The 13,295-nt window shown below is 48.9% G+C and overlaps 1 long non-coding RNA gene across 1 annotated transcript in view; it reads left to right on the top strand.

Annotated features, from left to right (window-relative positions):
- Positions 1-13,295, top strand: part of LOC311610288 — a 33,953-nt gene that overhangs the window by 15,947 nt on the left and 4,711 nt on the right. The window contains exons 2-3 of the long non-coding RNA XR_014792941.1: positions 476-643; positions 1,240-1,419. This is a non-coding gene — a long non-coding RNA (uncharacterized lncRNA). The remainder of the gene's footprint in view (positions 1-475; positions 644-1,239; positions 1,420-13,295) is intronic.

Raw genomic sequence — 13,295 nt, 5'->3', positions numbered from 1 at the left:
GGCAATGTATTTTTTCTCTTGTTAGCTGCTATGCAATGTTTTCAGAAGTATTGAGTGTGTATCACATCATGGGTGGGTGTTCCTGGCGGTTTCCCTGGTGTCTGCATAGTCTGTGATTACTTGAGTTTGTCATGGCTTTATTAAGTTTTTGGGCCATTTTTTTGAACTCTTGTGAAAGTGAATGTGTATTTTTTGCAGAGCACCTGTTATTTTTTTAGACATGCATGCCGAGATTGTTGCATGCCTATAGCATTTGTGTGGTGTATGACTGGGTAGCCGTGTCGTATTTTTTCCCTGTGATGGCTCCAGCGGCGGATGAGGTGCCAGGTTTGCGTGTGGAGCGTGAACCCTAGCCGTGCGTTTTCCCTGTTTGTGTGTATGTGCGTAGTACGTCCATGATCGAAGGAAAGCATGGTGATATTGTTGAAGTCTTTGTTGTTATTATTTCATGTCACCTATGTTTTCTCTCCCTCAGAAGTGCCACTTTCTCCCAATAAAGGATGGCCATCCATCTTCCCGGACAAGTGAGCGTGGGTGGGACATGGCTCGTTTTGTGCAAGGCCCGTGTAGTGACTGTGTGAAGCCTGAAAAGAATGAAGCTGCAGGTTGTCCATGGAAAAGGATTGTGCGTAGCAGCGTGAAGGTAATCGTAAGTGTTGTTGTATTTCGATATCTTGTGTTGTGGCACGTGTTTGTGTATAAATTTCTGGAGTTAGTTTGAGATTTTTGAAATGTCTGATGGGGATGGCCATGGGAAGGGGTCCCCTGTGCATTTTTAAATTGTGACCATCGCAGCCACCGAATGGTGCCCCCGAGAGAAAGAGAAACCATATTTTTGTATGATGTGTCATCAGTCCTTTTTTTTTTTTTTTTTAAATGGTTCTTGTAATAATGATGGTTGTCCTCGGCCATTTTTCCTCCACGACCGTTGTCCATGTTTTTCACTATCATGGATTTCAACGTTGCAGATTTAAGTTATTTTCAAGCAAGTTTTTGTTGTACGTTCATGTGTTTGTGTTTTCCGTCTCTTTTTCGTTCAGGTTGGTATTTTAAAAATGTTTAGGACACATTTTTAAGAAAATTTTTGAAAAGATACACGTGTGTAATGTATCTCTGTATTTTTTTATTTATTTAAATTTCACTGTGATTGTGGAATGATATTTTTAGAAGCCACTGTTGATATTTGGAGCGCTTGTGGAAGTTTATGGTTGATATATTTATTGATGCAATGTGTTCCAGATGGAGAGATTTCCGTGGACGGAGGAGCAGCGGTAGCATCAGGATGAGGAAGGTTTAGGCCGCGCACCTGCGGTCTCCGATGCTTAGGCAACGTCCCTGAGTATCCACTTGACCCTTGGCTTTGTATGCGGCCTCCGCTCCCTTCAACGCTGCCGTTGTTGATCATAGGATGAGCAGAAGGTAACGTCAGAGTGTGTATGTCCTGATATTTTTTCTCAAACACATCACCGAGGCATGCCATTTTGCTCCTCCACATTGTGCCATGTATGTCGACATTGGCAGGTTAAGTCATGTGAGGTTTTCATCTAAAGAAATGTTGATGGAAACCAACTTTAAGTAACCATCTTTTTAAAATTGTATTTTGAATCTATGTAGTATGTAATGTATGTCCCAAAGTGGCTATGGTTTTTCAGCGGCTATGCTTACTAGCATTGCTTGTGTGTGGTCATGTTCAAATGTCCTTTTTGAATGTGTTATGATGAGCTCTTGTACGTGTTCTAGTGTGCACTTGAGGCCACGGCCCCGCACTTGCCCATGCCCGTTGCAATCGTGAGGAGCATTCCCTTTTCCTGTGTGTCTTGTTTTTTAGAAATGTGTGAATGCACCCGTGTATGGAATTCATCGTTTGGTGGGTGGGTGGCAGGGTCCGTTGAGTTTGTTTTCAGCCACAGTGCTTTAAGGTTTTAAGGGTTGACAGTGCAGGAGACGGACAGCTGTGAGAGGGCGTGGACTATTGTATGTGAGATTGGAATAGTGTTTCCCTGCAGCGTGCTATAAGCCATATGTTTTACAGTTTGGGGATTTTGTTATTTTTTCATGTACCCTATGTATTGGTGTCAGGTATGCCAGTATGCAATGTCTGAATGACAAGGTACATATAAGCGTGCAGCCTGCTGTTGGCCTTCTGTGCCGCCGAGTATTGGAATTGCAAGTTATCTCATCACGGAGTGCACTTCATCTCATGAGGGATCTCATTGAACAACACTATGCATAGCCCATTTATTCCACAAGTTTGAGTTTTATGCACAGCACCAGCTCGTTGCAGCACTGTGGTTTGCAATAGCCTTCCCACCCTTTCATTTTTTTTCATTTTTGCACCTTTTTTGGCCTCACTGTGTTCCCTTAAAGGTTTTATTTTTATTTCCCCATGTGAAAACCTCCTTGTGAGTTTTTTATATATGTTCATTAAAAAAAAGTTTTATTGATTTTTTTTTTTTTATAGAGAGGAAGAGAGAGGAATCGATAGTTAGAAACATCGATTAGAGAGAAACATCGACCAGGTTCCTCTTGCACACCCCCTACCGGTGATGTTCCCGCAAGCAATGTACATGCCCCTGAGCGGAATCGAACCTGGGACCCTTCAGTCCCTAGGCTGACGCTCTATCTACTGATCCAAACCGGTTTCTGCTATATGTGCATTTTCTGAGCAGCATTTATTGTCCCTTTTAATCCCTGTGCCATCCACGTATGTCCACACCCCTCCTTGTTGCATGGCTCGGCATCTTTAAGTTTAATGTATAGTATGTGGATTGTCAGGTGCAGAGTTTTTGAATAAGTGCTAACTTGAAAACTTCATGCGATTCTGTGCATATCCTGCAAGCAACCCGTGTTTGCACTTCCCCTTTCCCTACCTTATTCCATCTCTATCAGACCCTTGCATATGGTGTAATTCCCTAGTTTTACATTCACATTCCCTGGCTGACCATTGTTTTTTTGTATTGCCATGTCAGGAATGCCTGTCCTTAGCAACCCTGGGAGCCTGTCCAGGTTATGTTCATTTCATGTGGTTATTTTTCCCAACTGCCTCTCACATCACGTGCAGTCACAGTTTGGTGGCCCCTGTTCCCGACTGCATTATCCTGTGCAGCACAGCCTGATGGTGACTGACCTGTATTTTCGTGGTGGGGAGGTCCCCAAAGATGTGCAAAAAAGGCCCTGGGATGTGTGTTTGGTCGTGTGGGTGTGCCGTGTAGCTTGGTAACCAAAGCTCTCCGTCTCCCTGACCGGTAGCTGATGTCTCTGTCCAGTAACTGAACGATGCCATTCCCGTACCATTGTTTCCACTGCAGCCTATCAGTGTGCGGTCAAGCGTCCACATGTGTATTTTTCCAAAGGTGCGTTGTCCGGCTTGCAATGTGCCAGCGCCGGTTTTTCCAAAAAGTAGCGCTCCTTTGCTCACCTCCTTGTGGTGCTGCCCTCACACCAAGGCCCACATGTGAAAGCCATCCTAGAATAGTTTCCGTTGTGTGCTGACTCATGCATGTCCAGCTCTAGTGTCTGGGAAATGCAGTAGATAGTGTCCTGTACCCACCCCTTTCCTGCTGGACAGTCTTTACTGCTTTAGCGTGCCTGTCAAAATATGGACCCGTTGTGAAACTGCTAAAGGGACAGTAATCCTGCATTCAGTTCATTTTAGGAGCAAGGGTTTGACATCGAGCGCCCAGGTTGTGTTTCCCTTCCCATGTGGAACACATAGGTTACTGTGATTGGTGCATTATTCCTGTTGCTGTCACGAACCCCTCCTTCCGTACCACCCAATCCCATGATGTGTTAAACATAGTGACGCACTCATGGAGGGTTTCACCTTCAATGTCTGAATTTTCAAGCCTAGAAACCATGCAGCTGTTATGGTATTGTAAGTCCTTTGGTTGGTGCAGCCAAGTAAGTGCAGCCCAATCTTGTTAGTCTATGCTGTTAATTATTGGATCCTGAGGTGTCCCGTCTTAGTTTCTTTCCACTTTTTCTCATGGGGATTTGCACTATGTATGGGCCATGTATCCCATACTTGGACTTAGATGACCTTGTGTCACCATATGTGAGTCTGCTGGTAGCAGTACCCTTGTTGGCCTCATCCAGGTCCCTAAAGGGCTGTTGCTTTGCCTGCCAAAACTTGTCTGCGATATTTTTGTATATGTGCATGAGCTGACGAACCATTGAATCCCTGTGCCATGTGTGCCCATATCACTCCCTGTTCCTCGGTCATATTGCTCCGAGCTCTTGGGGTGCTGCAATGTGGTGTGGATTAGTTGAGAAAGGGCCAAGTGCAGGCTACCATCCTTTGGATGTGGTGGTAGGCACCCCTTGCCTATCTAGTGCCCCTTCTCCTAATTTAGTCCATGGAAGTCTGTCCTGCTCACTAACAGGTTATTTGTTTTGCTGTGGAGAAGTCAGTACTCATTGGCTCAAAGACGGTATGTGCCCTTGTAGGTGTCTGCATTTACCATGGTTATAATCCCCCCATGGCCATGTGGTAGTAACCCCAGGAGGTCCTCGAGCCTGTTTATTTTATGTAGTCATGGTATCTCCTACCCACAATGCGCATCTACAGAATTGTATTCGCGGCCCCACCCCACCCACTTACTGCATCATCCTGGGTGGGTAGCACAGCCTGGCGGTGGCTGATCTATATCCTCATGGGGGAAGTCAATCTCTGTAATATGTATGGCCAAATCCCTTCGTGTTCCTTGGTCACACGTGTTTAAGCTCTTGTGGTGCTGTGGAGTATTTTCAAAAGGGTTCACTTGATACTTCAGTCCTGTTAGCCCCCCATCCGTGCATTTGTACTGCCCCTTTCCCTAATTGAGTCCATCAGGTACCATTTATTTGCTATATTTCTTGGGAGCAGTGTTTACTCATCACCTCAGATGGTGTGAGCCCTTGTGGATGGTATTTCATAGGGTTAAGTATCCGTATACTGGGATGCTCATTATCATTTGTAATGGGATATCATGGTTGTCAGCAGTAAGCCCAGTAGCCCCTCCATCCTATTATTTTATTGTATGTATGCTGTGTAGTCACGCTGTTTATTGTATGCAGTTAGTCATAGCTGGTGGTGGCTGACCTGTATCCACACGGCGGGAGTTGCACAAGGCTGTGAAGCTGCCAGGCCTTGGGTCAGTGTATTTCGTGACCTGGGCGTGGTACCTAGTGTGGGACCCAAAGTCCTCTGCCTTCCTAGGCATGATTGATAGCTGTTGCAGCTATCCAGTATTTGAATCATGGCATGACTTTCCATTTTCACTTCAGCCTATCAGTGTGCGGTGAACAGCGCATGTTGTTTGACCAGCAATGCACGAGTATGCATCCGTCCCAATGTGTCAGGTTATTTTTCCAAAAGTAGTGCCCCTTTCCACCCCTTATGTTGCTGCCGTCACAGAAAGGCCACCATGTCTGAGCACTTGCAGAATCCTGGTTTTATTGTGTGATTCCTCATTCACGTCCAGTATTGGTCTCACATACACTCCCAACCCCGTCATTCCTGCCCGTGTAGTCCTTTTCAAAAGCGGTGCTCCCTGTAAATAACACTCGAACTCTTGTCATTTGAAGGCATGAGTCGCAGCACCGAAGTTCAGGGTGCCCACCTTGGTTCATCGTCCCCATCCCCAGGACAATGTTTTCCACTAAAGTGTCCCCCTCAGGCTTCTGCCATCACTCCTCCCCTTAGTTCACTTGCTGCTTGCACCCGCCTCATGAACTTTACTGTGACGTCAGTGTGTGTGGCCACATGCCTGTTTCCCAATTTTAAGAGCACCCTTGCCTGGACTAAACGTTGGACAAGGTGTGTGGATTTAGACTTTGTCCAGTTTTGTGTTTTCCCTCGTTGTCCCACATTCATCCTGAAGGTTTGGGTAGCTAAGAGGCACACTTTCCAGTGTTCCTGGTTCGTGTTCCCTGGTGTCCTGCCCACCATTGTTTTTGTTATCGCCGTCAGCAGCGTTCCACTCTTTTCATGTTTCCCTTTGTTCGCAATCATGGTGTTTCCCATGGATGCCTTAGTCTTCCCACCCCACGGATGGAGACAGGTACATATGAGTGTCATCAGTGCTAGTGTATTCTCTCATTACCGTGGTCCCGCTTGCTCTGTTTTAATGAGTGTTTTTTGTGTCCAGCAGATACACAACCCCATCTGTTTTTGTGAGGACCCCCATGCTTTTTGTCTCAGTTGTCCAAGATATTCCTTTTGTCTGGCACCTCTGCCAGCTCATTGATTAGGCTTGCTACTGTCTGGCATGCATGCCAGCTCATTGATTCTACCTGCTACTGCCTGGCATGCATGCCAGCTCATTGATTCTACCTGCTAGTGTCTGGCACCTTTGCCAGCTCATTGATTGTGCCTGCTAGTGTCTGGCATGCATGCCAGCTCATTGTGTAGAACTGCTACTGTCTGGCATGCATGCCAGCTCATTGATTCTACCTGCTACTGTCTGGCATGCATGCCAGCTCATTGATTCTACCTGCTAGTGTCTGGCACCTTTGCCAGCTCATTGATTGTGCCTGCTACCGTCTGGCACCTTTGCCAGCTCATTGATTCTGCCTGCTAGTGTCTGGCACCTTTGCCAGCTCATTGATTCTACCTGCTAGTGTCTGGCACCTTTGCCAGCTCATTGATTGTGCCTGCTAGTGTCTGGCATGCATGCCAGCTCATTGTGTAGAACTGCTACTGTCTGGCATGCATGCCAGCTCATTGATTCTACCTGCTACTGTCTGGCATGCATGCCAGCTCATTGATTCTACCTGCTAGTGTCTGGCACCTTTGCCAGCTCATTGATTCTGCCTGCTACCGTCTGGCACCTTTGCCAGCTCATTGATTCTGCCTGCTAGTGTCTGGCACCTTTGCCAGCTCATTGATTCTACCTGCTAGTGTCTGGCACCTTTGCCAGCTCATTGATTCTGCCTGCTAGTGTCTGGTATGCATGCCAGCTCATTGTGTAGAACTGCTACTGTCTGGCATGCATGCCAGCTCATTGATTCTACCTGCTAGTGTCTGGCACCTTTGCCAGCTCATTGATTCTACCTGCTAGTGTCTGGCACGTTTGCCAGCTCATTGATTCTGCCTGCTAGTGTCTGGCATGCATGCCAGCTCATTGTGTAGAACTGCTACTGTCTGGCATGCATGCCAGCTCATTGATTCTACCTGCTACTGTCTGGCATGCATGCCAGCTCATTGATTCTACCTGCTAGTGTCTGGCACCTTTGCCAGCTCATTGATTCTGCCTGCTACCGTCTGGCACCTTTGCCAGCTCATTGATTCTGCCTGCTAGTGTCTGGCACCTTTGCCAGCTCATTGATTCTACCTGCTAGTGTCTGGCACCTTTGCCAGCTCATTGATTCTGCCTGCTAGTGTCTGGCACCTTTGCCAGCTCATTGATTCTGCCTGCTAGTGTCTGGCACCTTTGCCAGCTCATTGATTCTGCCTGCTAGTGTCTGGCATGCATGCCAGCTCATTGATTCTACCTGCTAGTGTCTGGCACCTTTGCCAGCTCATTGATTCTGCCTGCTAGTGTCTGGCATGCATGCCAGCTCATTGATTCTACCTGCTAGTGTCTGGCACCTTTGCCAGCTCATTGATTCTGCCTGCTAGTGTCTGGCACTCTTGCCAGCTCATTGATTGTGCCTGCTACCGTCTGGCACCTTTGCCAGCTCATTGATTCTGCCTGCTAGTGTCTGGCACGTTTGCCAGCTCATTGATTCTGCCTGCTAGTGTCTGGCATGCATGCCAGCTCATTGTGTAGAACTGCTACTGTCTGGCATGCATGCCAGCTCATTGATTCTACCTGCTAGTGTCTGGCACCTTTGCCAGCTCATTGATTCTACCTGCTAGTGTCTGGCACGTTTGCCAGCTCATTGATTGTGCCTGCTAGTGTCTGGCATGCATGCCAGCTCATTGTGTAGAACTGCTACTGTCTGGCATGCATGCCAGCTCATTGATTCTACCTGCTAGTGTCTGGCATGCATGCCAGCTCATTGATTCTACCTGCTAGTGTCTGGCACGTTTGCCAGCTCATTGATTCTGCCTGCTAGTGTCTGGCATGCATGCCAGCTCATTGTGTAGAACTGCTACTGTCTGGCATGCATGCCAGCTCATTGATTCTACCTGCTACTGTCTGGCATGCATGCCAGCTCATTGATTCTACCTGCTAGTGTCTGGCACCTTTGCCAGCTCATTGATTCTGCCTGCTAGTGTCTGGCACTTTTGCCAGCTCATTGATTCTGCCTGCTAGTGTCTGGCACCTTTGCCAGCTCATTGATTCTACCTGCTAGTGTCTGGCACCTTTGCCAGCTCATTGATTCTGCCTGCTAGTGTCTGGTATGCATGCCAGCTCATTGTGTAGAACTGCTACTGTCTGGCATGCATGCCAGCTCATTGATTCTACCTGCTAGTGTCTGGCACCTTTGCCAGCTCATTGATTCTACCTGCTAGTGTCTGGCACCTTTGCCAGCTCATTGATTCTGCCTGCTAGTGTCTGGCATGCATGCCAGCTCATTGTGTAGAACTGCTAGTGTCTGGCACCTTTGCCAGCTCATTGATTCTACCTGCTAGTGTCTGGCACCTTTGCCAGCTCATTGATTCTGCCTGCTAGTGTCTGGCATGCATGCCAGCTCATTGATTCTACCTGCTAGTGTCTGGCACCTTTGCCAGCTCATTGATTCTGCCTGCTAGTGTCTGGCATGCATGCCAGCTCATTGATTCTACCTGCTAGTGTCTGGCACCCTTGCCAGCTCATTGATTCTGCCTGCTACCGTCTGGCACCCTTGTCAGCTCATTGATTCTGCCTGCTAGTGTCTGGCACCTTTGCCAGCTCATTGATTCTGCCTGCTACCGTCTGGCACCTTTGCCAGCTCATTGATTCTGCCTGCTACCGTCTGGCACTCTTGCCAGCTCATTGATTCTGCCTGCTACCGTCTGGCACCTTTGCCAGCTCATTATATGTTTGCCGTATCCACCCACCCATCCATCCACCCACCCGTACCTAGTCATCCAGCCATCCAGGTTGCAGGCACACACCCACCCTACCCCACCCCATCCACTCACCCACCTGTGCAACCTCCCTCGGCCCCCATTGTCTGAAATTTAATGTGTTTTTCTGTCCTTTCCCTTCCAGTGCCCACCCTGCCATGCACGGTGGTTCCCTCCGTTGTGTCATGTTCGGAGTCGCTCACGCACGAAGAAAACATGGACACTGACAGGGCGGTGGGGTCGGGGGCATGGGGACAGACGGGTAGCAGTGGAGCAGTGTGATGGGGTCACGGTAGGTCCATGCAGGGTAAGGGGATTGGGGGGAGGTCATCCTTTGAGGGGCCGTGCAGGGGGTTTGTTTTTTTTTGGTGTATGGCTCATTTCCTGAGCTCCTGGGGAATGGGCATTACAAAGCAGTATCATACTGTCCTTCCCTCTCTGTACATGGCACCCCCCAGCTAGTGTGTTCAGCAGTGATTGCTGTGGTGTCCGAGTAAGGCGCAAGTACTTTGAATTTTCTCCTGTCATCCATCAGTCACTATCAGTCCTCAGTAGTCCTAAGTAGTTTCCAGCAGTCCCCAGTAGTCCCCATCAGTCCACAGTAGTCCTAAGTAGTCCCCAGCAGTCCTCAGTAGTCCTAAGTAGTCCCCAGCAGTCCTCAGTAGTCCACAGTAGTCCACAGCAGTCCTCAGTAGTCCTAAGTAGTTCCCAGCAGTCCCCAGTAGTCCCCAGCAGTCCTCAGTAGTCCACAGTAGTCCCCAGCAGTCCACAGTAGTCCTAAGCAGTCCCCAGCAGTCCCCAGTAGTATAGTCCACAGTAGTCCCCAGCAGTCCCCAGCAGTCCTCAGTAGTCCACAGTAGTCCACACCAGTCCACAGGAGTCCTAAGCAGTCCCCAGCAGTCCACAGTAGTCCCCAGCAGTCCCCAGCAGTCCTCAGTAGTCCTCAGTAGTCCACAGTAGTCCACACCAGTCCACAGTAGTCCACAGTAGTCCACAGCAGTCCACAGTAGTCCACACCGGTCCACAGTAGTCCACAGCAGTCCCCAGTAGTCCCCAGCAGTCCTCAGTAGTCCACAGTAGTCCCCAGCAGTCCACAGTAGTCCTAAGCAGTCCCCAGCAGTCCACAGTAGTCCCCAGCAGTCCCCAGTAGTCCACACCAGTCCACAGTAGTCCACACCAGTCCACAGTAGTCCACAGTAGTCCACAGTAGTCCACACCGGTCCACAGTAGTCCACAGCAGTCCCCAGTAGTCCCCAGCAGTCCTCAGTAGTCCACAGTAGTCCCCAGCAGTCCACAGTAGTCCTAAGCAGTCCCCAGCAGTCCACAGTAGTCCCCAGCAGTCCCCAGTAGTCCTCAGTAGTCCACAGTAGTCCACACCAGTCCACAGTAGTGCACAGCAGTCCACAGTAGTCCACAGTAGTCCACAGCAGTCCCCAGTAGTCCCCAGCAGTCCTCAGTAGTCCACAGTAGTCCCCAGCAGTCCACAGTAGTCCTAAGCAGTCCCCAGCAGTCCCCAGCAGTCCTCAGTAGTATAGTCCACAGTAGTCCACAGTAGTCCACAGTAGTCCCCAGCAGTCCCCAGCAGTCCTCAGTAGTCCACAGTAGTCCACACCAGTCCACAGTAGTCCACAGTAGTCCACAGCAGTCCACAGTAGTCCACACCAGTCCTCAGTAGTCCACAGTAGTCCTCAGTAGTCCACAGCAGTCCTCAGTAGTCCACAGTAGTCCCCAGTAGTCCACAGTAGTCCTAAGTAGTTCCCAGCAGTCCCCAGTAGTCCTAAGCAGTCCCCATCAGTCCACAGTAGTCCACAGTAGTCCCCAGCAGTCCCCATTAGTCCACAGTAGTCCTAAGCAGTCCCCATTAGTCCACAGTAGTCCTAAGCAGTCCCCAGCAGTCCACAGTAGTCCTAAGCAGTCCCCAGCAGTCCACAGTAGTCCCCAGCAGTCCCCAGTAGTCCCCAGCGGTCCACAGTAGTCCACAGCAGTCCCCAGCAGTCCACAGTAGTCTTCAGTAGTACATAGTAATCCTAAGTAGTCCCCAGCAGTCCACATTAGTCTCCAGCAGTCTGTAGCAGTTTGCAGCAGTTCTCAGTAGTCCGCAGTCCACAGTAGTCCACATGAAGTCTCCAGCAGTTGGCAGCATTCCTCAGTAGTCCTCTGCAGCAGTAGCATTGGCGGTGGCGGCGGCGACACATAGTGTCCGGCACTTGTTTTTCCTGTGTTTTGTTGAGGGGTTGCGTTACTGAGGTTTGCCTTCCATGGAATGCCCGGCATGTTCCTCAGAGCGCTGAAGCTTTGAAACGCGTGTGTTGTAAGCTTGGGAGATGTTGACTGCACCATCTTTACGTCTAGTTTCCCACTGGTATGTGTTATGCTGAGACCTTAATCCCTTTAGTATTTCAGTCCAGTCCCCCACCAGGCACCAATTTACAGGCATCTTTCACGCTAGTCATTGTTCCCAGGAAAATTTACAGGGAGGTTTTCTTCTTGGCCCCCCCCCCCTCCCCCACTTCACCATACTCCTTTCCCCTGTTAGGGTCCCAACCCCATCCCATCAGTCCACGTAATGAAATCACTGCACCTCCAATGGTGCATCACGGCCCTGTTCCCAATCTCAGAGGTGTTTGTATGTGTGCTGCCTGGAGGCCATGCTTTAGCCGTCCTTAGTGTTGACTCCCCTCCCCCACGCTCAGTGTCAGGTAGGCACGTGGTTTGTTTTGTGTTCCGGCACAGACACTCACCCGTCAGCGCAGGCAGCAGGTGTTGTTTTCCGAGCTTGCGGCGTGTCGTGCTTCATGTTCCTCTGTAGGGTGCATGTCCAGGGAAGTCACTCAGCATCAGTGGCGGATATGTCTTTTTCTTGTCAGCTATACGCCTTTGGGAAAGAAATGCATTATGATCAGTGGCTATGCGGTGTGAAGTATTTTTTGGTCCTAGCTGCTAACAGCTCCGCGATGACTCGCTGGCTATCTGCACTGGCGTTTCTGTGGTGCGGTCGAGCCCCAGAATGCATTGAAATCCGTGTCCAGGATAGATGCGAGAGCACCACACGCAGGCGGTGTCCACGCGACCGCGCCTCTTTAGGGGCAGGTAATTATTTTTAAAGTTTGTGAAAAGGAAAACCCGCATTCTGCAACCAAGTGGAATTTTTCTGCTGGTCTTCTTAGTTTTCTTTAGCCCGTTTGAGGAGTGATGAAGATAAACTTAGCTGTCTGAGCTTGTATGCCAGATAGCAGATATGCCCACCACCATGTCAAAACCATGCCAGGTGCACCTTGTCAATTGGGTAGACCAGCATTGTTTTTTCTGTAGGCCAGCAAGCAGAGAGATAACTATTAAGTGTCCATAAGGCTGGCTCTTAAGAAAAAGAAAAAAAAGAGAAAGTTGTGCCTGTAATCCTTTTCAGAACCTTCATCCGTCCTCCCTAAAGCCATCGTGCGCTGAACAAAGCAAGCGTCTCCAAATCGTCCCCCTGCACCGTCCTACCGCTCGGGAATTGCAACCGTTGAAAGCATAGGAATTTTCCATTGTTGTAAATTTGAGATCCTAAAGATTCTATTCCAAACACTGTGGTCATCCCGCAGGATCATTCCCAATGACATCCTGCCGGACACTGGAATGTTGGTCTATTTTGCAGAAGCAGAACTGAGCGGTTAATGTTTAAAGGGTACGGTCCCAGGCCTAGGAAAATTATGTTATGAGGTTTAAAATTGAAACATCATTTTTCGGCAAAGTATTTTTGCCACTGTATTTAAGTTTCCAAGTGAGGAACATGTGGCAGTGCTTTCTACCCTGTCTGTGAGAAGTGCTGTGCACGTGTAAGACTTGTCACATTTTTTTCTGTGTCCCTATGTCCCGTCACTCCTGTGGGTGATGTTATCAGAGGAAGCATGCAGTTAGGTGGGGGAGGTGAACACAGAACGTATTTCCTGGGTACAGTGCATAGTTGAGATGTGGAGCACAAGGCGGAGGGTTGGCCATGGAGCCTTTATTGGTTTACCTTACCTGTCTGTGTATTCCTCCTTCAAGCAAGCCCTGGCTCCTGTTGACATTCGGTCGGTGCCGTCCTTTGGGTTCAGTGTGTTTCCTGTCGTTTAAGTATAACGGCTTAGTTAATTTTCACTGTATTTCCTGTCATTGTCAATATTAATAATGTCATCATTGTCAGTATTCATATTATTCCTTTTTTTTTTAAGGGTGGTGTCACTGTAGTGTGCCTGCAGTTTGGAGGGATCTTGTGGCACGCTTTCGCCAGCGTGCCGCTTCAGGGTCGAGCTCCCGGAGGGAGGGATTGAATCCCGTTCCATGCCGTGTTTTC

This window comes from Pipistrellus hanaki, assembly GCF_964339955.1.
Source record: "Pipistrellus hanaki genome assembly, chromosome: 15".
In the NCBI taxonomy this organism is placed as follows: Eukaryota; Metazoa; Chordata; class Mammalia; order Chiroptera; family Vespertilionidae; genus Pipistrellus; species Pipistrellus hanaki.
Note: the sequence above shows the minus strand (reverse complement) of the source record. Positions and strands in the feature narration are given on the sequence as shown.